Genomic DNA, 21259 nt, shown 5'->3' on the forward strand with positions numbered 1-21259 from the left:
AGGTAGTGAATTCCCCACCATTGGCTGTATAAAAAAGAGTCTACATATCTTCATGAGAAAGAAATTTAAAGTCCCACAGATCCATTTAATTCTGCTCTTTACTCTTTGCACTAATGTGCAGTAAGTGAACCCACTGCCCTTCCTTTGTTTGTGATAAAAATAAACCATTCTTCACAGCTACCATCTCATATTCTGGACAACTCTCATTCAATTATTCAACAAATATTTATGGGCCAGACACTCTTCTAGGAACCTAAAGTATGGCAAGGAACAAACCATTTAAAATGTTTGCCTGTAAACAACGTATTATTCTGGGTGAAGGTAAATTAAGAAATAATGAGTGAATAAATAGATTGACAGAAAGCATTATAAGATGAGGAGGAAAAGCAGGGGAGAGGGAGAAGGAATGTTGGGATGGAGGAGAGATGTTAGTGAGGGGGGAGGATATTCTCAGAGGAAATAGAAGAGACAGGAGTGAGGATTTTAGAAAGATTTATACTTGTCTATTGATTGAAATTTGCAACCTGGAATCACACCAAATAAATTTATTTGTAATAGGGTATTTTAAAAATCTTTTATCTTGTAGGCTAGATATCTTCCACTTTTTCACCATTCATCATGTGTTCTGATTTCTACTTCTTCTGTGTCTAAGATTTATTTTCTTTGGTCACACCCAGGAACATTGGGTGAAATATAGGCCGAAACACAGATGCAATGGGAAAATTTCCCACCACCCTCATTCTGCGTTTGGTCTTCTGATATGAGCAGCACTTCCTTCAAACTTTCTTTCTGACAGTCACATCTGAGTTATGAGTCTCCTCTACATAATTATCTTAGCTGTATTATGTTACAACTCACCTTAAATGTGGCGATCTCCAGGCTGCCTTCTAACATAAGCTCCATGACAGCAGGCATTCTGAATATCCCGTTCTTGACACATAGTAGGTGAGTTAGATGAATGAATATTCTTCATAAACCTAGTATTTTATTATTTTAGTCTCTACTGATTCTATATGTAAAACAATTTTTACCATTAATTATTATATTGGCAGCATCTAGAACAGACATTGTCCATATCAGATATTTAAAAAAATTTGTTGGAGGATTGTACTTCAATTGTACAGTCAAGTTTCATGTAGAATTGTGTAATTAGCAAAAAATTTACAAAATTCTTTCTCATGTTACTTTATATTTCATAAAATGTGTTCTTCACATGTATTGTCATGCAGTCTTTCCAACTCCATGGGGTAGATAGGATGGAATGCCTTATTTCCTTTTTATTAAAAGAGCAATTTTATGAAGCTCCCAGAGATTAAAGGAGGAGTTTGAGTGATGGATGTTGTCAGGCTTGAATCTACCTCTATCATTCAAGCTCTTACTTTCTTTATTCCCCATTGACTGCAGGGTTCTCATGAAATGGACACTTCCTTGCCATCTGAAGTCAGAAGTTCCCCTTTGTCTGTTCTTGATCTGCCCTTCCCCCTTGGTGGGGCCTCCATGTTCTATGCTTGCAATCCCCCTGGTTCAGACATAGGTCATGTCTGTTCACAGTGAATCATGGTCCATTCCTTTCTCAAGCAGGAAGAGTTCTCTATCCTAATAGGCTTGATGCTCTGCCTTTTTGATTTATTAGCTAATGCATTATAGCTAGATGAACATTGTTTAAATTTCCTATTTAATAAAATTTTCCAGCATGATACAGAAACATACATACTAAAGTCTTAAGAAGTTTTGATTAAAAAATGGACCTGTCTTGCCAAAGTTATCTGATGTATTTTTATTTGTAATTTCAAAAAAAAATCGTTTCAATTTATTGCAATTGCGGTAATCATTTCAGATTTCCCGTCAACTTTATTGCCTTGGGGTGTATGAATAGGGTATTTCCAGACAGATCCCTGAGGTCAGTAACTTCTTATTTTAATGAAGGGAGTGCTTCCTCTATATGACTGATGGAGAGACATTATTTTTAGGCAGCAAAAGCAATTCGGTGTGTTTAGCTTACAATTTATTACTGTCCCAGTATACAGGGCAGGCGGGGAGTCGCATCTCCCTGATTCACAGGGGCTGAAATTGTGCTAATGTCATGAGAGTTTAGACATTGATGGATAAGGTAATCTATTCCAACAGAAATGTGGTGACAGAGAATTAAGTAAGATATTCTCTGTGTGGTTGAGGCTTGTCAGATTGGACTTCCAAGGTGGAAAAGATGTGCATGAGATATGTGGAATGCAGCAGTCAAGCAGGCAAAGAATGGATGCTGGAATGCACAATCCTGGGTCTAAGTGCCTGATTAGTAGCTTATGGGCCTTTCCCTCTTCTCTAAAATAAAGTTATTAATACTTACTCCAAAGGGCTGTTCTAAAGATTAAATGGCATAATATGTATGTGCACTACAGAACATTAGCAGTGACAGAGGCTTCTGTTTGAGAAGCAAAGCCTTCAATGTAGAGCTTCCAGCAACCTACCACAACATAAAATCAGAAATTTTACAGGTGATCAACACCTAGTCTGCACATCACACTTGAAGAGAATTGTAGAACTCATATTAATGGCAAAACCACTTATCTTTTTTTAATATTCTGCACCATGATATTTAGGAGAAGAATAGACAGCAATATGTGTTAGACATTAATGCCAATGTATAAGGATTTTCTTTTATTCCAAGTTGAAAATTGATTTATTGGATTTTTGAAATTAAGGAAGTCTTTTACTTTGGATTTTTGAAATTAAGGAAGTCTTTTACTTTTGATTAAAAATATTTTAATCATAAAATATAAATTTCAGTTTTATTTTTGTTAATTATGAAAATATTCATGTAGTATCAAAAGTCAATGAAGTAGAAAAAAAATACTCAAACGCAACCATTTAAAAGCTTATAAACATAGGTAACATTTGGAAGGAGAGTCTTTCAGAATTTTTTCCATGCCTATAGCAATATTTTTATATCTACACATATAATCATTTTAACTAATACAGGATCCAACCATATATAATGTTCAGTAACTTGTTTCTAATACATGTTCATGTCTATATACATCTATGCATCATTTTGCTCATTTCAATATACAACCATCATCTCATATTAACCGCTACTCACTGTTATCAGAATGCATCGGCATATTGTTAGACATTTAGACTGCAATAATTCTGGGTCATTATAAACAACACTAGTTTGAACTTCTTTGCATTCACATTTGTACATATTCTTCCATTATTTTGTTAGGAGAAGTTACCAGAAGTAGAATTAATCAAAGGATATGCACGTTCAAAAAATTATAAATGTTTTCCAAATTAACCTTCAGAAAAATGATTGTGATTTAAACACAATGGAAAATGTTTAATTCTCTATGACGTTTGGAGCTTTAATTGAAGAACACTGATTTTTAATGTTTTTTTATTAAAGAGAAAATGTTACATTCAAAAAGATGCATTCAATCGATGAATGGATAAAGAAACTGTGGTATATATATACAATGGAATATTACTCAGTCATAAAGAATAATAACATTATGGCATTTGCAGGCAAATGGATGAAATTGGAGAATATCATGATAAGTGAGATAAGACAATCTCAAAAAACCAAAGGACAAATGATCTTGCTGATAAGCCGATGATAATACATAATGGGGGGTGAGAGGGAGACAAGAATGGAGGAAGGAGGGACTGTATAGAGGGAAAAGAGGGGTGGGGGTGGGGGAGGAAGAAAAATTAACAGAAAGAATCAAACACCATTACCCTATGTAAATGTATGATTACACAAATGGTATGCCTTTACTTCATGTAAAACCAGAGAAACAATTTATACCCCATTTTTTAAAATTTAAAAAAACTTAAAAATAGCATAGGGAAAAAAAGTTTTTTCTAAATATATAAGTAAAAAAAATACTCAAAAGAAGAAAATAAGGAAATTGCATGCATAAGGAGGATCCAGTGAAAGTATTAAAGCACTGTTCAAGTTGAACTTCAGGGTAACCAAATAGTTAATGAGAGAAAGTAATTTTAGGAATCCCAACTAACAAGTGAAAGTAGTGATAGTTTTAGAATATTAACATTTTGAAATGTTTACTGAAATGCCAGAGACAGGCAAAATTTATCAATAGCTGATGAAAACATTCAGTGGGGAATTTAATAAATGGATTGAGTTGTCCATGACTGAACACACTGACAATTTTAACAACTTTGAAAAGAGGGGAGCCAGAATTTATTTACTTATTTCATACAAAATAATAGAAGAAACACACCCACTATGACACTGTTGTGGCAGATAAGCATCGAAGTTTATAGGAAAGACAGGGGACAGAAAAATCCATTAAAAGATTCCACAGGACTCCAATCTGCTAATTTCAGACTGTGTAAAGATTGGCAGAACAAAATAATTTTATTTTCTTCAACAAAGAATTTTAAGGGGAAAAAAAGAGAAATTTATAAACATCATATACATGTATAAAAATACATTTCAAACATACTTAGTTTTCAATCTTATTTGGATTTCTCGTAAACTGTAGACTTAATAAACTGATCAGGGATCTTTGATGAGATTAAGGAATTATTCTTAACTTCTGAGTGTGACACTACTGCAGCAATTGTGACATATAGTCTTTTTTTTGTTTATTTACTTTTATGGAGGGTGATACAGGGCAATGAACCCAGGGCACTTTGTCACTAAACTACATCCCAGACATTTTTTAAAATTTTGAGACAGGGTCTCCCTAAATTGCTCAGGCCTCGTTAAATTGTTGAAGCCGGCCTCCAACTTGCAATCCTTTAATCTCAGCCTCCCAAGTTGCTGGGATTACAGTAGTCTTCTTTTAGAAGTATACACTGATATTTGTACTATTAAAATAATATACTGTCTAAATAGACTTTAAAATAATCAAGTGTGAAGGGTGGAGGGGGCAGATCTATGTGCAATAAAATTGACCACTGGGTGACCACTGGTGAAGCTGAAGACAGGTGTAGGGGGTTTATTCCACTACTGCCTTCATGCTGTGTATGTTGGAGATGTGCTATGGTAAAAACTGGAAGAACACTAAACATAGATTACTAAAAACTTAGAATTTATTCACACAGGAAATACACAGAGCACATGAAAGAAAAGTCACTTTTAATTAATAGGAATTTTAAAATAGAGCATTGTGTTAATCTAAGAATTCTTCTGTTTTAGGTACTTAACCTAATGAGCAGTACTAAGAATCATGTAAAAAAACATGAAAAGTCTCCATAAGCCAAACAATCCCAGCATCATTGTTTAGATTTCTCCTCATTATTTAAATGGGGAGAAAAGAGTATATTTTTACAAAAGGCAATGATCATATGTAATACAACATAAATTTAAAAAATACGAACTACCACTTAATTTTGAATAAGTAAATGGTACATGGTACTAGAGTTAGTATTATCTCAACGTCGTATTTCTGGAGGAAGTAAATATGACTGCACTTTACACATGGTAAGAGAAATCTCAGAAAGGGGGTGCTGCCAATAATTCCATCACACCTTGCTTATAAGGTGCAGTGTAATCAAATGGTACAGAGAAAGATTAGGAACCAAAAGAGTAAGAATTGAGGCTTTATATCATACTACCCCATGTTTTAAAAGGGGAAAGAGAGCAAAATCAGTCCAACTCTCCCATTTTATAAGTATTCAACCTGAGATCTAGGAGCTGAAGTGATTTGCTTAAAGTCATAGTAAATTTAATAACGAATGAATACAGCACAATCTCATGGTCACACATGGAAAAGTTCTTTATTCCAATTTTAGTATCAAAAATCACTTTGTGCAGATTGCAAAGATGATAAACTCCAAAATTTAGTGTCACTAGTATACTAAATAAAGATGGGGAATATACTCGTGAATTTAAAAGTGTCTAGTAAACCACCATTGTTTTCTTGGGGAAAAGGGGAAAATAATTGGGACTTAATTAAAGTGGACAGCATTTTAAAGGGAATAATGAGAAAGACATTATGAAGTTATTTATGGTAATGTCAGATGGAAAGACATAGTATATGACCTTTAATTAAGGGGGGAACATGTCTCTAAAAAGAACAAAAAGGCAGTAAATCATTATTCTGCAGAAGAAACAAAAGGAGACAACAGCAGCCTTGGTGCTTTTGAGAGATAGATAATTAGAGAAGTGAATGAAGTAGTTTAGACTTTTGTCCTCCCCCCATCTCTCTTAATAGCAGTTAAGGGCTCCCCACCCGCTCTGGTTATGTCAATGCTGTGAGTGTTCTGTAGGGTAGTTCTCTACAGGGCAAGCCCTCTTTGTGCCATTCCATTAGTAATAGGACTGGGTTGGTAACACTCTCAGCTCTGTATGCAAAAGGCTGCATTTCCAAAACAGACAGCTGGGGTTGGTAGTGGCATCTCTGGATAGGCAGAAATTGAAGATGAACGACCTTCTTGGGGGTCAGGCGGATACCCTAAGGGGCCTGATAAGCGCTGTGCTCTAATCAACTAGCCTCCAGCCAGCCTTGGGGTTTGCTCCAGTCTTCTCTCCACAGAGGCTTTAATTAACTGCCCTCCTGGCGTGCACCAGGTGGGATTTCACTCTCAAATTAATTCACCTTTTAAAACTCTTAAGTAGCTTCTCTTCCATTCTCTGCACATTTTGTTTTTAGGTCACCAGTTCCTATAAGATATATGATTAACTAATTTCAATATTTATTCCCGGTTAGATATAATGCTGTCTTGGGCATTTATGAGACAATGATGCCAGTAGTCATATATAGATTTTCAGGTACATCCTACATGTAAATGAAGAAATTAAGCAGCATCCACTGGAAATAAAGAGTCTAAGTCATGGTTGTCAACATCTCTGCTCTTTAGGGGAAGAAAAGAGGACACATTCAACCAGTCATTGCAGAACACTTTATGCATGATTCTCACAATATTATCGAAAGAAGCAGAAAAGTTATTAGCATCCTCAATTTGCTAGGAAAGTAAGGTTCTTTCCACTCTTAAGGTGTGTGACAGCTGACCATCACATCATCTGTCAAAGCTGTAGAGACCCTTTGTTCCATGTTCTTTTCCAATGACAGCCTCCAGCAGAGCACCAGCAGTCCCTTTTCTGCATTAGTTTCCTGAAGGACTATCAGTTGAGAAGATTTTTAGTCAGTTTTAGTAACTGGAAGACCCCCATTCTGGTAACTGGTTCATTCCTATTTACTGTTAAATTTGAAGGATTCAAATTAATTCAAAAATTTCCTCCAGCCCCTGCTCTTTCAACAGCAGACTACATTTATAACTCTGGAAAAGTTAAACACTTGGAGAGGTTATCAGCTCCTTTTGTGAAATTTCTCCTTTTTCTTGGGCCCTTTGGTACTACTATAACAAAATATCTGAGACTGAGTAATTTATAGAGAACAGATGTTTAGTTTTTCAGTTTGGAGACTAGGAAGTTCAAACTCAAGGTGCTGGCATCTGGGAAGTACCTTCTTATTGAGCCCTCACGTAGCAAAGAGAGGAAAGCGGAATGACAAGAGAAGAGAACGCTGTGTCCTCACCTGGCAGAAAGGCAGAAGAGACCAAATCCATTTCCCTAAGCCCTTTTATGGTGGCATTCATCCACCTGCAAGGGCAGAGTCCCATGTTCTAAACACCTTCCATTAGACCCTACCTTCTGAGACTATTGTATTGGGGATTAAGTTTCCAACACATGAATATGAGTGTAGAGTTTTAGATCATGACACCACTTTTATAACAGATATGCTAGAGCATATTATTCTGAAATACAATTAATTAATATAGATTTAAAATTCTATATACTGTTTCGACTAATATAAAAAGATATAAATGGTTATATCTAACGATAAATTAGTACATTTTTCACTGAATAAGCATAAGCCTATGAGAAAGTAAGGGGTAGTGTTCAGGTACTTGCCCCATTATGTAGACCCACCCAAGGGCAACAGCTATGGACACTAACAGGCAATATTGTCAATAGTGAAGTAATTTTCTGAAGTGGTGACCAGTTCTTGTTAAATTTTAAATAAAGCAAAGTATAACTTTTCTTTGCTCTACATAGTAGTTATATTCCTATAAAACTCAGTGTAACTTAAAACATGCAAACATTGCTTGCTTTTTATACAAAAGCGAAGGTAAGGCCATAGACTTGGATCATAGATTTTTCACCTACATTAATGCTCTATAGAACACTTGAAAGTCACATGAAACGAAGAACAATTATTTACCTATACGACAGTTCCACACATTGCAAGATTTGTTGACTCCTGGTTCCAGTCCAACGAATATCCATAGTAATTTCCATATCATTGTATTATCAACAAAACATCTCCTGAATTTGCAAATTTCCTCTTAGGGAGTGGTACCACCAGTTGAAAGTTAGAGTTTCTGGAGCCTCAGAAAGGAAAGAAATATTGTCTATGCCTTGCCCACCCTCCTTTCCCTACATTCCCACAGGGATCTGGAGGCAGGAAAGAGAACATCTCTCATGCAAGCTTGCAGCTCCTTCATGGTGGTCCCTAAGGCCCACCGATCCCATTTGTTGCTGGCTCAATATGGCTTGGCAAGTACTTAATTATCCCCACTGGGGAAGGACTCGACTTCATGCCTCCTCTGGATACTGGAGGAATTTATGTGTGATTGGACCATTTTTATAAGTTGTCCCCCAACTTGACCTCATACAGAATTCATCTTCTATCCTAGATGGAGCCCTTGGCATATTTGCAGCTTCAATCTCGTCTTTCCACTACAGCCCCAATTTGCAGACCATTTTAGGTACTTCTATAAGAAGCACTGTCCCCTCCATTTTTCCCCAGTGATTTGCACTTACCATAGGAGTACATAATACCGAAGTATACTGGAGACTGAAACTGGGAAATCAAACGTCAGTCTCTCATTTTTATGATCTTTAAACCAATTTTTGGAGCCCTCTATTCTCTTTATCTTGAAGGGGAAGAATTACTGGTACTCTCTTCCACAGCTCCTAACAGAGCAGTCAGCACATAGGACCATCACTCCATATGACACCATAGAGAATTTTTTTTTTTTTTTTTTTTTTGGTACTGGACTTTGAACTCAGGAACACTCTATCACTGATTCTTTTCCTTTTCTTTATTTCTTTTCTTTTTTTAGACAGAGTCTCACTCTGTTGGTTGAGATTGATCTCAAACTTGTGATCCTCCTGCCTCAGCCTACTGAGTAGCTGGGATGATGGGCATGTGCTACCATGACCAGCCACAATAGAGAAATTTTAACTTCAAATTACAGGTGGATATGTGAAGATCTTTTAAAGTTCTGAAATACACAATTTCTGCTTCAGAATTAAGCCAATGTGGTTTTGTTGTTATTGTTGTTGTTTGTTTGTTTGTTTTTTGTTTTGTTTTCCATTCAGGTTGACTATCAGCATTTCTTTTTTTTTAATCACCCTCCTTTTTCTGTAAGTCCAAGATAATAATTCAGAAGAAGATATTAAGAAGGGGTATGGGCATAAAAGAACAAGATTCCACCCATAATCTAAAATGTAAAGAGTTCTGGTCATTGTGGTGATTACTGATAATCACACATGAAACTCTTGGTGAAGCACAGGAGAGAAAGTAGAATCATGTCTAGAAAATGTGGCTTAACTTGTTTTCAAATTTCAGTTGTCAAGTCTCTCCTTAATACTAAATTCAGAAGGAATTTTGCTAAGTCATGTGAGTAGGGAAAGTGGGAAAAAGGCAAAGTTTAGGTATTGTCAGTCTCATTTGTTCTATGTGACACTAAGGCAACTTCTCAGAATGAGGTAGGAGAATCATCTTGGTCTTAACAAAAAGACCAGAAGACCAAGCTCTGCGGGCTCTGAAGGGCCTGGCCTCTGCCACAGCCTCTGCTGGCACCTCTCTGCCCCTCATGATCTGTGCGTTACCCTCTCTGACTCTCTTTCAATTTCCTGACTGCACCTTCTCACCTCAGGGCTTTGCATTCAAATCTTCTGTTAGGACTATGCACTGAGCTCAGGCCCCTCTTCCAGGCAGATCCCAGCCATCTCTTAGAGCTTTATTAACTCCCTTAAGAAAGGTCAGCTTCCTCTTTTAGAAAATGTCAAAGCCCACTCTGCATCTCCTTGTTACCATTTACCATAATATTAATGAAATTACATAATTACATAATTTACTTTATTGCTGTTTCCTAATTCAAGATAAAAGCCCCATTTGTTTACTGATGATTCCCTTATGTGTAACTCAGTGCTGTTTTTTATGAACACTTAAAAAAATACTCAGTAAGTAAATGAATGAATGAACAGATAATTTTTATTTGTGAGTATATGATAAGCAGGTAAAGGTAGCAAATTCAAGTCCATTCCCACAAAATATAAATTCATCTTTGCTCTAATTTTTTTCCTAACAGAAGATTCTGCCTCTCACAGGAAAAGAGTTTCCAAATTTTTCAGGAAATTCATTGCATATTTTTCTAGCATTAGTATTTATATAAATAAAATTTATATTGATAAATATTTTTATTCTTATTTATATAAATAAAATTAATATTTGTATATTTATATAAGCTAAAACTTGTTTTATGTTTAATTATATAAATAAGTTTACTTAAACTTAATTTTGCTTATCAATATTAATTATATTACATTTATTTGAATGAAATAGAAAGCTTACATTAAAATGATAGGATAGGATAAACATAAAAAAATTTAACATATGCTTTTTATTTTAATAATATATATTACAGAGTCAAGTAATGCTAAATGAATATCGCATTTCTCTTAATGATGAATGCACAATTTTTTAGTGTGTGTCATATTAAGGGTATGTCAAGAAAGATGTCAAAAACACACATGTGGGAAATCAAACCAATTGATTTTCTCTTTGAACCTGTTATCCAAACATTAGACTCTTTTAGCAAAGTAATATCTTTCTAGAGATATAGATAGATGTGATCAAAAGACAAAAAGATTTGTTGAATGTTACAAATATGTCCAGATTTCCTTCACTGATTTTGTATATTCTTAAATAATAATAAAAATAGTTGTAATTAGGAGAAGTTAAGAGGCTGGCTGTAAAACTCATCTTTCACCAAACTTGACTGCATTTGGCTGTTCTACACAGATTTAAAAGTCCTGTGGGTGAAAGGGGGATCTTTTCAACTGCTCCCTTGTTACAAGTCAGCTCTTAAGTCATAGAAAGAAGATCAGATAATCTTGGATTACTATAACTTATTTAAAACACAGTGGCACATCAGGGTCATAGGCAAAAGGAACAGTAAATCTAAGGTGCAAAGAAAAAGGGGGTACATTTTCTGTAGAGAATTTAGACATAATTATAAAACCCACCAAGGTGCTGTCTGCTTCTTATTATCACCATTCATCAGCACAGTGATGAAGTGCTCTCTGGATGTGAAAGTAGACCTCCACCTTTACCCCCGCCCTGGTATGCCAGTCTTGAAAAGGAATCTCTTTTTTAGGATACTAGCAGTCTTATAGAAATCATATGTGTTTCAGTTGAAACCGTCTAGAATGATTCTCCTCAAAATGAAAACAGTACTTTTTAAAACTATTGGTCTGGGAGGTAATGGGATTCTGCCAAGAACTGAGCCAATGGAAAATAAATAGCCATTTACAGTCCTTTGCTTGGAGCTTCTTAGAGATGGTTTTAATCATCTCCTCTCTGTTCTGTTTATCACTGGTCATGCCCACTTTAATGCATCTCAGATGTACCATCAAGATATATCTTTATAAAGTAAATAGCTGGTTATAGCACTCGTTTTTTCAAAAATCTTGAGTCTAATTCCACCTATGAGACTAAATTCCTGAAGGTAATGGATGGTGTCTAATTCATTTGTTTTTAACTTTTTAAATTTATTTCTTTACAGATTGCATTTTGATTCATTGTATACAAATGGGATACAACTTTTCGTTTCTGTGGTTGTACACGATATAGATTCACACCATTTGTGTAATCATACATGTACATAGGGTAATGATGTCTGTCTCATTCCACCATTTTTAATCTAAAGTTCCTCCATTCTTCTCCCACCCCCGACCCCTGTTAGGTATCATTATCCACTTATCAGGGAAAACATTCAATCTTTGGTTTTTTTGGGATTGGCTTATTTCACTTAGCATGAAATAATTTATTTTTTAAAATTATCACAGAACATAGTTTGTGACTCTAAATGGAGTAGTCACCCTCTGCTATCTGAATGATTTAAAAATTCTGCTGGTAAATCTGCTACAAATTTTCCATTACTATGATTATCCTATAATGAGGTATGTTCTATTAATTTGTAACATATTGATCATTTGTCATGAGTTAGGTAGTCATTTCGAGGTTTTAAATACTTTTCCATCCAAACTCTACCTTTCCTCAATTTCTACATTCAGAAGTTAATTTTTGATAAAAAAAATTAAAAATATCTCTTAAGATTCATAAGATACATAATTCATATGTTTTAGGCTTCAAATCTGATATCATTCCTTTTCCAAAAGAGCAATATTGGGTCAAAATCTTATTTAGCCTTGAAGTAGACTTGCAACTAAGTATATAAAACCCTATAAATTAAAAAATTTATATTAAATAAAATTTTAAAATGTAAGTGTTCAGTTTTTATTTCCATGCACACTTGCATGTTTTGATATAGACATTTTCAGTAATTAAATAAGTAGCCAAAGTTAAACACCATGAATATGAATGACAATACATTTGTGTGAGAATGTGTGTCTGAGTATGTACACAAGCCGTTAGTCTCGTGTGCGTGTATTGTGTAATTTCACATAAGAATACAGAAGGAAAAGGATGTGTAACAGAATTCTGGGAGAAAAGCATTGAACCATCTTAGACTATGCATATGAGGTTCTCTGTCTCCTCACCAGTGCCATTGACTTTGGGGTAAGAGGTCCACTAATTAGAGCTGGCTTTTGAAAAGTTGATCTTTCAGGTATTAATAAGATGCTACTCTTTAAATAAAATCAAACTGATGTGCCTTCAAAGGAAGACAATTATTTTATATGCAATCCCTGGGAACAGTCTGCCTTTTTGGAACAACCATTAGATTTATATAATATGAATGTGTTCCTGAATGCAGAGGTGAAACTCCTGTCCAAGCCTCTGCAGCTAAGACTAATAAAGTCCAGTGACCTTGAGGTGGAAATTCCTAAAGAACCTCAAAGTAGGGCAGAAACAAATTATCAAACAAAACTATGCTCTATCATTTATTCTCTTTGGGACTCAAAAAGATTATGGCTCTGTCAGTAGTGGATCTTAACTGCATTCAAGTCCCTGCAAAACTGATCACCTGAACTAGCATTTGTTCCCGAAACTCTATTTCATTTTCCTTTATTGCTTTCATAGTCTTATTTACATATGGCAGCTTATAATGTGTTAATTTGTCCATTTTGCTTACTGCCTATTGTTTTCCCATTAGAATATTAGTCCAAAAAGAATAGGAACTTTACTGGTGTTTTTTCTGTTGTCTTTCTAGTTTCTGGGAAGACAGGGCAGAGCAGAGAGAGGGCCTCATAAATATTGGTTGAATGAATACAAGAAGAAATGAATGAACAAATGAAATAATATGCCATTGTCAACTATTATTTTCCTCTGTCCCATCCAACTTTTTGCCTTTATGAATTGTTTGATAACTGACTTTTAACATTATCAGGAAGCTCAGTTTCCTTGATTCTTGAAAAAAATATTTTAAAAAAATTTCAAGCACAAAACATAAATTGCATGCATAATGAGCCTCTCTTAATAGAGGAAATAAGAGATTCTATGACTTGTTTATGAATTGGGACAAATGAAAGCTTTAGAATTAATTCCTGAGATAACTGACAAAGGGTCAGTTTACAGGCTCCAGCCTGAGGCTGGGTCTGATTGCCATCTCTGTGGGGTTCAGCCTCCTGCAATGTAAAAGACAATCTGCCTGTCATCGCAGAGCAGGTGGTCAGGCAGGACTGTGGGTGTGGATATGAGGACTATGTCAGTTGCTAACCAGGGCCTGCACTGCAGTTACCAGGAGGTGGTTGGTATTAAGTTGCAATTCCACTGGATGGGTGCCAGTTTACTTCACCCTGCAAGCAAAAGCCATCTTCTTTCCACACAGACCAGTCGCCTGAGAGTGGGTGGGATGCGTTCTGTTAATTCATCTACGATGTACCAAACACTGCACTTGATGCTGGGGGTAGAGTGTTCAACAAGACAGACAGAGGCCCTGCAGTCATACACAGGACTTTCTTGAGTATAATTTCCAATCTGCTTATAAATCCTTGTCAGAAGAATTAAAATACCCACTTCTGTCTCTTAAAGGCCCTGCAGTCTTTTAAATTTCCAAGAAAAGTCTTCATTTTTATACTCTGTTAAATATTAATATTGAGTGGAACAGCAGAATAGAAAATAGAAAACATACTGCACTGGATAGAAGGGGACTTTTTCATGTGTCTTTATCATTAGCTAGTTCACGTTTCACTCACCGATTTTTACCCCTGGTTGAAACTTAGAACCACACAGAAAAAAAAAAAAAAAAAAAAAAAAAAAAAAAAAAAAGCTTAAAACACCAAAAATGAAAACAACTTCCTGTCCCCCCCACAGTATCCAGATCCACCTCTGACCAACAAGAGAAGAATCTTTAAGAGTAGGGTTTAGATTTCTACGTGAGCAAATCCATTTGTACTTTCTCAGTTTATAAAATACAAATAAGCTCCTTCAACTAGCTCATAAGGATTTCTTATACAGACAGCAAATATTTTAATGCTTATACAAATAACTCACCATTTATTTTGTTTTACACTTTTAGAAATGCTGAAACAAATTCAATGATGGCAATTTTTGCATGTGACAGGATAACATTTTTTAAACCTTTTTTCCCATATTTTTTATTGGTACATTATAGTTGTACATAATGATGGGATTTATTGTTAAATATTCATATAAAAAATATAGCAATATAATTTGACCAGTATCACTCCCCAACATTTCCCCCTTCCCTCCCCATCTCTCAACCCTTGATCCTTTTCCTCTACTGGTCTCTCTTTGATTTTCAAGGGCTCCCCCTCCCATCTTTCTTTTCTTTTTTGCTCTCTAGCTTCCACATATATATCCCTTTTGGCCTTCTGAGTTTGGTTTATTTTGCTTAACATAATGTTCTGTAGTTCCATCCATTTTCCTGCAAATGAAATAATTTCATTTTTCTTCATGGACAAATAAAAGTCTATTGTGTATATATATATATATACATATATATATATATATATATATATATATATATCACATTTTCTTTATCCATTCATTGGTTGATGGACATCAAAGCTGGTTCCATAGTTTAGCTATTGTGAATTGCACTGCTATAAACATGGGTATGCATGTATCTCTAAAGCATGATGACTTTCATTCTTCAAGATAAATACTGAGGAGTGGTATCGCTGGGATAACATTTTTAAAAGAAAAGAAAAGAAAACCTAATTTTAGAACTTTACCTACTCATGATTACTACCAACTCTTTAGGTCACACTGAGCAATTCTGAATTTTTTGAAAGAGATGAGAATGTGTTGTTTCATTATCCAGGTACTTCCATTGGTAGCAGAAGCTTCATCATTAATAACATGGACTAAGACACCCAGGAATTCAGTCATTTCTCCCATAAGTATTTTTTTGTTATGATCATTTTCAAGGGCTACTGTCTGGGCACTGCAGTAACCACTCAAACACTGGCAGTTCTCAGAAGATTCTAATCAGTGACCAGTAATTGAAGATTCAGAGAGAGAACTATACATCATGGACGATGTCTTAGCAAAGATATTTATTGAAAAAACTGATGTACCATCTCTCAGGGACAGTGCTTCCGAACTGGATAGTAAGGAACAACTGCTTGGTACAGAGCACCCCAGGGCCTCATCTCCAACCCCTGTCGATGGAGAGTCCTTGAACCAAGGTTGAGGAAAGTCTGTGCAAACTTAGTGAAGAAGTTTGTCCTTCACATAAAGTCCTCTGTTAATAAATTAATGTAGTAACCAAAATTTTAGTTCTAGGGGGATTTGGTTTAAACAGCTCTTTGAAATTGTACCCTCAGATTTAAAAGAGATTAGAGGACAGCAAGTTGATAGCTAGACATAAAAAAAAAGAGAAAGAAATACCATTAGCAGGAATAACCAGGCTGTCCTTATAAAATCAGAAAGTACAAACAGTTTCCTTCATTACAGAAAAGTGATCTTCTTATGTATAAATATACATTTTTTGGATTAGTCATCGTCAAAAGTTCTGTATAACAAAAATCGCATCAAAATCATTATCAATAACACGATGGTCTGAGAATGAAAAGCCGCATTATCTTGAATTTGTTATTTATGTGGATATCATTTTTACATAACTTTATCAATGATAATGAAATAATATATTATTAACAATATCATTTGTTGAATAATTACTGTGATCAAGAACTATACCAAGCTGGGTGCTGTGGTACATACCTATAATTCCAGTGATTGAGGAGGCTAAGGCAGGAAGATCACAAGTTCAAGGCCAGCCTCAGCAACTTAGTGAGGCCCTCAACAACTTAGCAGGACCTCATCTCAAAATTTAAAAAATAAAATAAAATGGGCTGGGGAATGTGACTAAGTGATTAAGCAGCCCTGGACTCAAACCCTAATACTAAAAAGAAAGAAATACAACAAGCACATTATATATATATATATATATATATATATATATATATATATATATATATATATAATTTATCCTTCCTATAACTCCTTGAAGGAAATTTTATGATTTAGGTTTTTCCAGACAAAGATGTTGAGATTTTAAAGGTTAAGAAACTTCCCCAAGTTCACACATCCAGAGCAGAACTATGAATCCCACCAATATTCTGACTCCTAAGCCTGGGTTCTTAACCAATCATTTGCTCTTTTCTGGCTTACTAATCTCTCTAGATAATGATTCTGCCATTGAGTTCCCGATATAGCCTTAATGTAATAAGGAGCAGAAGTGGAAAAAGAGTCAGGATTTTGTTCAAGTCTAATTCTATAGAAATGTAGAATTAAAGAACTCTGATGTCCCAAGACTGTGACAAATTGGTGACTCAGAGGAAGTGGCTGGCCCCCTAGTAATGGAGCCTAGGGGAGGAGGTTATAATTTCAAGTCTATCTATAAGACTCTCTGGATTTTTGAACACTAGCAGGGCCTATTACCTGATGGGGTATAAGACCAACTGATCAAAAAAGTAGAGAAGTAAAAGTTGAACCACAGGAACAAGACCCCAGGAAGCGAAAGAGTGGCACTTAAAAGTCGACAAAGAATCTCTGGCAGTCACCTTGAATGCAAAGAGCCCTGGATCCAATCAGCAGCAGAGAAAACCTAAATGATAAAATGAGGAGTCCAGTGGTCCACATGAGCTTCTTCGGTCTGGGAAAATTCTATGGCTAAGCTCTACTCCCTGTCCAGGCTGGGAGTGCTGTAGTACCTATCTCTTCTTTGGAAATTAGGATAAGATTGAGCCTGTTATGAGCTGAGCCCTGTGTGGTGAGGGCTGGTGGAGTAGGACATGAGATGGGCCTGATTAGGACTCTACTGATACATTAAGAAGTCCCAGGCAATGGAAAAAAAACAACAGAGGTTCCACTGACTTAGGTGATTCAAAGTAAAAATAAAAGGAACTACAATAAGATATTTGTCTTCTCTATGATGAAAAGTTATTGGGTGTTTTATTACACTATTAAATTTAAAAAAAATCTTTGGTACCCTTGTAGACTGGATATAAAGTTGGATGTAATTCACATCATTTATATTTGCTTGAAAGTAAATTTGCTTAAGGATCCCCTGAAGATTTGCTAGTGAAAGGTTCCTGAAAATTTGAACCATCTTTAGATTATATCAAATCTTAGTGATATTCCTGTGGAGCCCCCTTAATACCTGTGCCATACTGCTTTGGTTTGATAACAATGAAGATTGGTGAGTTTAAATTCCAAGTCCAGAAGAAAAGAATAGCAATCAATATACAAGAATACCATTAAGAAATGCCATCGCTTTTGGAAAGTAAATCACCTTTCTTGCAAACAATATTTCTTTTTTCCAAAGTCACAGTCTGTAGAAACCTCACTATTTCCTTTCCTAGAGCTGTAGTCTTCATAGCCTTGTGCCAGTGATGTTGCTTTTGATAATTTTTGCAATAAAAATTCAGTCATGTATGACATTTAGGAGGGAGCAAAAGGTTTGACTTGCCCCAGGGCCCTGGAACCCATTATAAAGATGCCTTTAATGAGAAATGAAAGGCAAAGAAAATTAGGGCCTCAGAAATTGAGCCAAATAAAAATGGTGACAAATCACTGGGTACTAGGCTACCATGTAATGAACTTAAAGAAAAGACCATTTAAGGTAGATTTTTATCCTCTATGGAATCCAAATTAACCTATCAGTTTAGACTAGAAAAGAAGAGGAATAAAGAGGAACTGGATGTAGCTGTGATACCTTCTCAGATGCTGATAAGATGAACTTTTAAAGACCAGTAAAGACTAGCATAGTCATTTAAAGATCAGTACTCTTGTCACCCCATGTCACAGACATGCTTATCCTATTAAGAAAATATTGTCACTAAGTGACCCATACAGCAATAACAGGCCATATACAGAATCAATTCCAATGAAGTATAGATCACTCACATTTTTATTTAGCTCTTTCACTTGTGTTCTTCATAACCTATGTCCTATTTCCTAAGAACACAGTCTTTAGTTAGAAGCTTTTCTTGGTGTTATTTAAAAGACAGCCATATTTCTTTCCAAGCCCCTGTCATTGAGTATGAGCCAAATATCTGCCTCTTACACTCCCTGGAAGTCAGAATTCTATGCGAATTTTGGCTGAGGATATACTCTAACCCAGAGATGGTGACCTTCTCTTGTCTCCCCAAATGTCACTACTCAGTGCAGTCTAACGAAAGTTTATGTGGAGAGCAGCTTCCAAGAAAAGAAAGGAAAATGTTCACAGGGAAGAAGGATTCCAGCAAATGTGCAAGACAAGTGGCGGGTTGGAATTCTTTTGCCAGAGTGTCCATAAACACTGAATGGGCACAGCAGACCTTTGCTAATTAAAGAGCAGTCCTCCTTCAGACAGCATCAATGTCACTTGTAAATTTGCTAGAAATGCAGATCCCAGGCCCACTCCAGGTGGAGTACTAAATATGCAATTGCAATACCCAGGTGATTCAGACTCACATTCATGTTTAAGGTATACTGGCCTAGAGCGGTGGTTCCCAACCTTCATTGCACATAGGTATGGACCAGGGAACATGAAAACAAATTACAGATGCCTGTCTTAACTCCAAAGATTGCAAGTTAATCATTCTAGGGTGTGGTCTAGGCCCTGGGACTTTTAAAACTCCCCAGGAGATCTGAATGCTGTCAGGGTTGTGAGCCACTTGCAGAGGGGTAAAGGAGTGCTACTGCTCTTTTTTGCAGAATCAACCTGGGATTCCTGGAGTCAGAATCTCTCTTTCCAAAACCTGACTGCCAGAGCCACATTGTAAGTATCAGGGGAGAACTCTGATATAGAACTTGAACTCTGCCTTCTGCTTTGCAGCTCCTTCCTCCCCTCAATTTTCCCATAGAGCAGGACCTGACCCCACACACCTCAGTAAGCCATAAGGGTCAATATAAATTGGTGCTTCAAGAATACAAACTCGGAGCCCCCACGTGAAATCTAGAGTCTGCATCAGATTCTATAGCATCAGTCTGCATTTCCAGGTGTGTCTGATGTGCATCCAGGTTTGGGAGCCTGTGAACTCCACAGTGGGTCTAGCCTTTCATCCTGCCAAGTCATTAAGGATTTGTAAGGATGAATGAGCTGTCAAGAGAGCAAGGGCCTGCTGCAATGCTCCTTTATTAATTATGGGGAAGTGATGTATTGGCAATGATAATGCTTCTCTTGGAAAGGGCAATGAATGGTTCGTCGATTGCTGCATTAGGTCTTTCCTGACTCAATCTTAAAGCTCAGCTTTTACTCCTCTGTGTAGTTTAAAATGGCATGGCTTTCGCACTAAACAGTCTCTTGGTCTTTATTCTCAAGTGAGTTGCAATCTTTGAGGGAAATACCAACACGGGGAGTCTTTCAGAGTTTTTGGCTGGGGAATACCCTAACTCCATCCTTATTTGCTTGTGTCAGCATCTAGTAGCTAGCGTATACTCCTGCATACATGATTTGTAGGAAAAAACAAGGACTAAAGATTTTTTAAAATATCATTGATACATCCTCAGAATCCTTTGCTAAAAGAAAGCTTCCTTTAGCAGAGGGGCAGAATGTGGAGGAAGAAAGATATATCTGGAGTAACAAATTCAGAGGTGAGAAACGGGTAGGCGAGTGGAGAGGTCGGGATTCTGTCTGTGGAAGAGGCGAGGAAGGTTCAAAAGAAAAGTTGCACCGGGGGTCAGCCTGTGTAATCTATGGGCTGGGTGCCCAAGAGAGCGCTAGCGCGCGGCCAGAACGCACTGCGGGGCCGAGAGCCTGGAGGAAATAAAAATTATATTCTCAGCGGCAGAGGCCAGGAGGCTGGAAGGACTCCCCACCGCCTCGCTGCCCCAGAAACTTGCGGGTTGTGCAGCACGCGATCTCTGAGGGCGCCCGGGGAGCGCGCAGAGGGCCAGGGCGCGGGGAGCCAGCGGGCCACGGCGGCGGCGGCGGCGGCGCCGAGCGCGCGTGTGAGCGAGTGCGAGGCTGCGGGCGGCGGGCGGCGGGCGGGTGTGCGCGGGAGGGGGAGAGGGAGCGAGCGCGCGCGCCGCCCGGCCCCGGCCCTCCCAGCCTGCCGGCCTCCGCGCTGCCTCCCGCCCGCGCGCACCGCTGCCAGCCGCCGCCGCTCCTGCTCTCGCTGGCGCTGCATCGGAGTCTGTCCGCCGCCGCCTGCTTTGTGCTTCCCGCAGAAGATGGGAGCGACCTCTTCCTGATCGGGAGCTATTTAAAAGCAGGGAGTTTGCCGTATTTCCTACTAGCGGGAGGAATCGGGGAGAATCCATTCACACTCCTCAAACCAGGTAGGATCCTATGGTGGGTAAGCAGAAGGAATTCAGTGAGATACCGTGAACTGTTTTCCCTTTGCTGTTCATAAGGCTGCACTTCCCTCTTTTGGCAAAAGACTGGCTTCTGAATTGTGTGTGTGTGTGTGTGTGTGTGTGTGTGTGTGTGTGTGTGTGTGTGTGTGCGCGCGCGCGCCTGCACATTTTTTGGGTGTCTGGGCTTGGGGCGAGTGAAATTGCTCCGACTGGTGCTTCTGGGCGTGAGGGTGCCTGCCTGCCAGTGCAGGCTGCCGGAGGAAGAAAGGGCTGCTGAGGAGGGA

At 37.3% G+C, this 21259-nt stretch overlaps 1 protein-coding gene across 6 annotated transcripts in view; it reads left to right on the forward strand.

The window, feature by feature from the left end:
- Window positions 1-21259, forward strand: part of SLC8A1 (solute carrier family 8 member A1) — a 374985-nt gene that overhangs the window by 34461 nt on the left and 319265 nt on the right. Inside the window, exon 1 of one of the 6 annotated variants that reach the window (XM_079109858.1) lies at window positions 19326-19455. The exons of 4 other annotated variants lie outside the window; for them this stretch is intronic. The gene's annotated coding sequence lies outside the window, so the exon portion shown is untranslated. Of the gene's footprint in view, window positions 1-19325; window positions 19456-20794; window positions 20958-21259 lie in introns of those variants that run through there. One more of the 6 variants, XM_079109857.1, reaches the window with a different exon arrangement.

This window comes from Sciurus vulgaris, assembly GCF_902686455.1.
Source record: "Sciurus vulgaris genome assembly, chromosome: 14".
In the NCBI taxonomy this organism is placed as follows: Eukaryota; Metazoa; Chordata; class Mammalia; order Rodentia; family Sciuridae; genus Sciurus; species Sciurus vulgaris.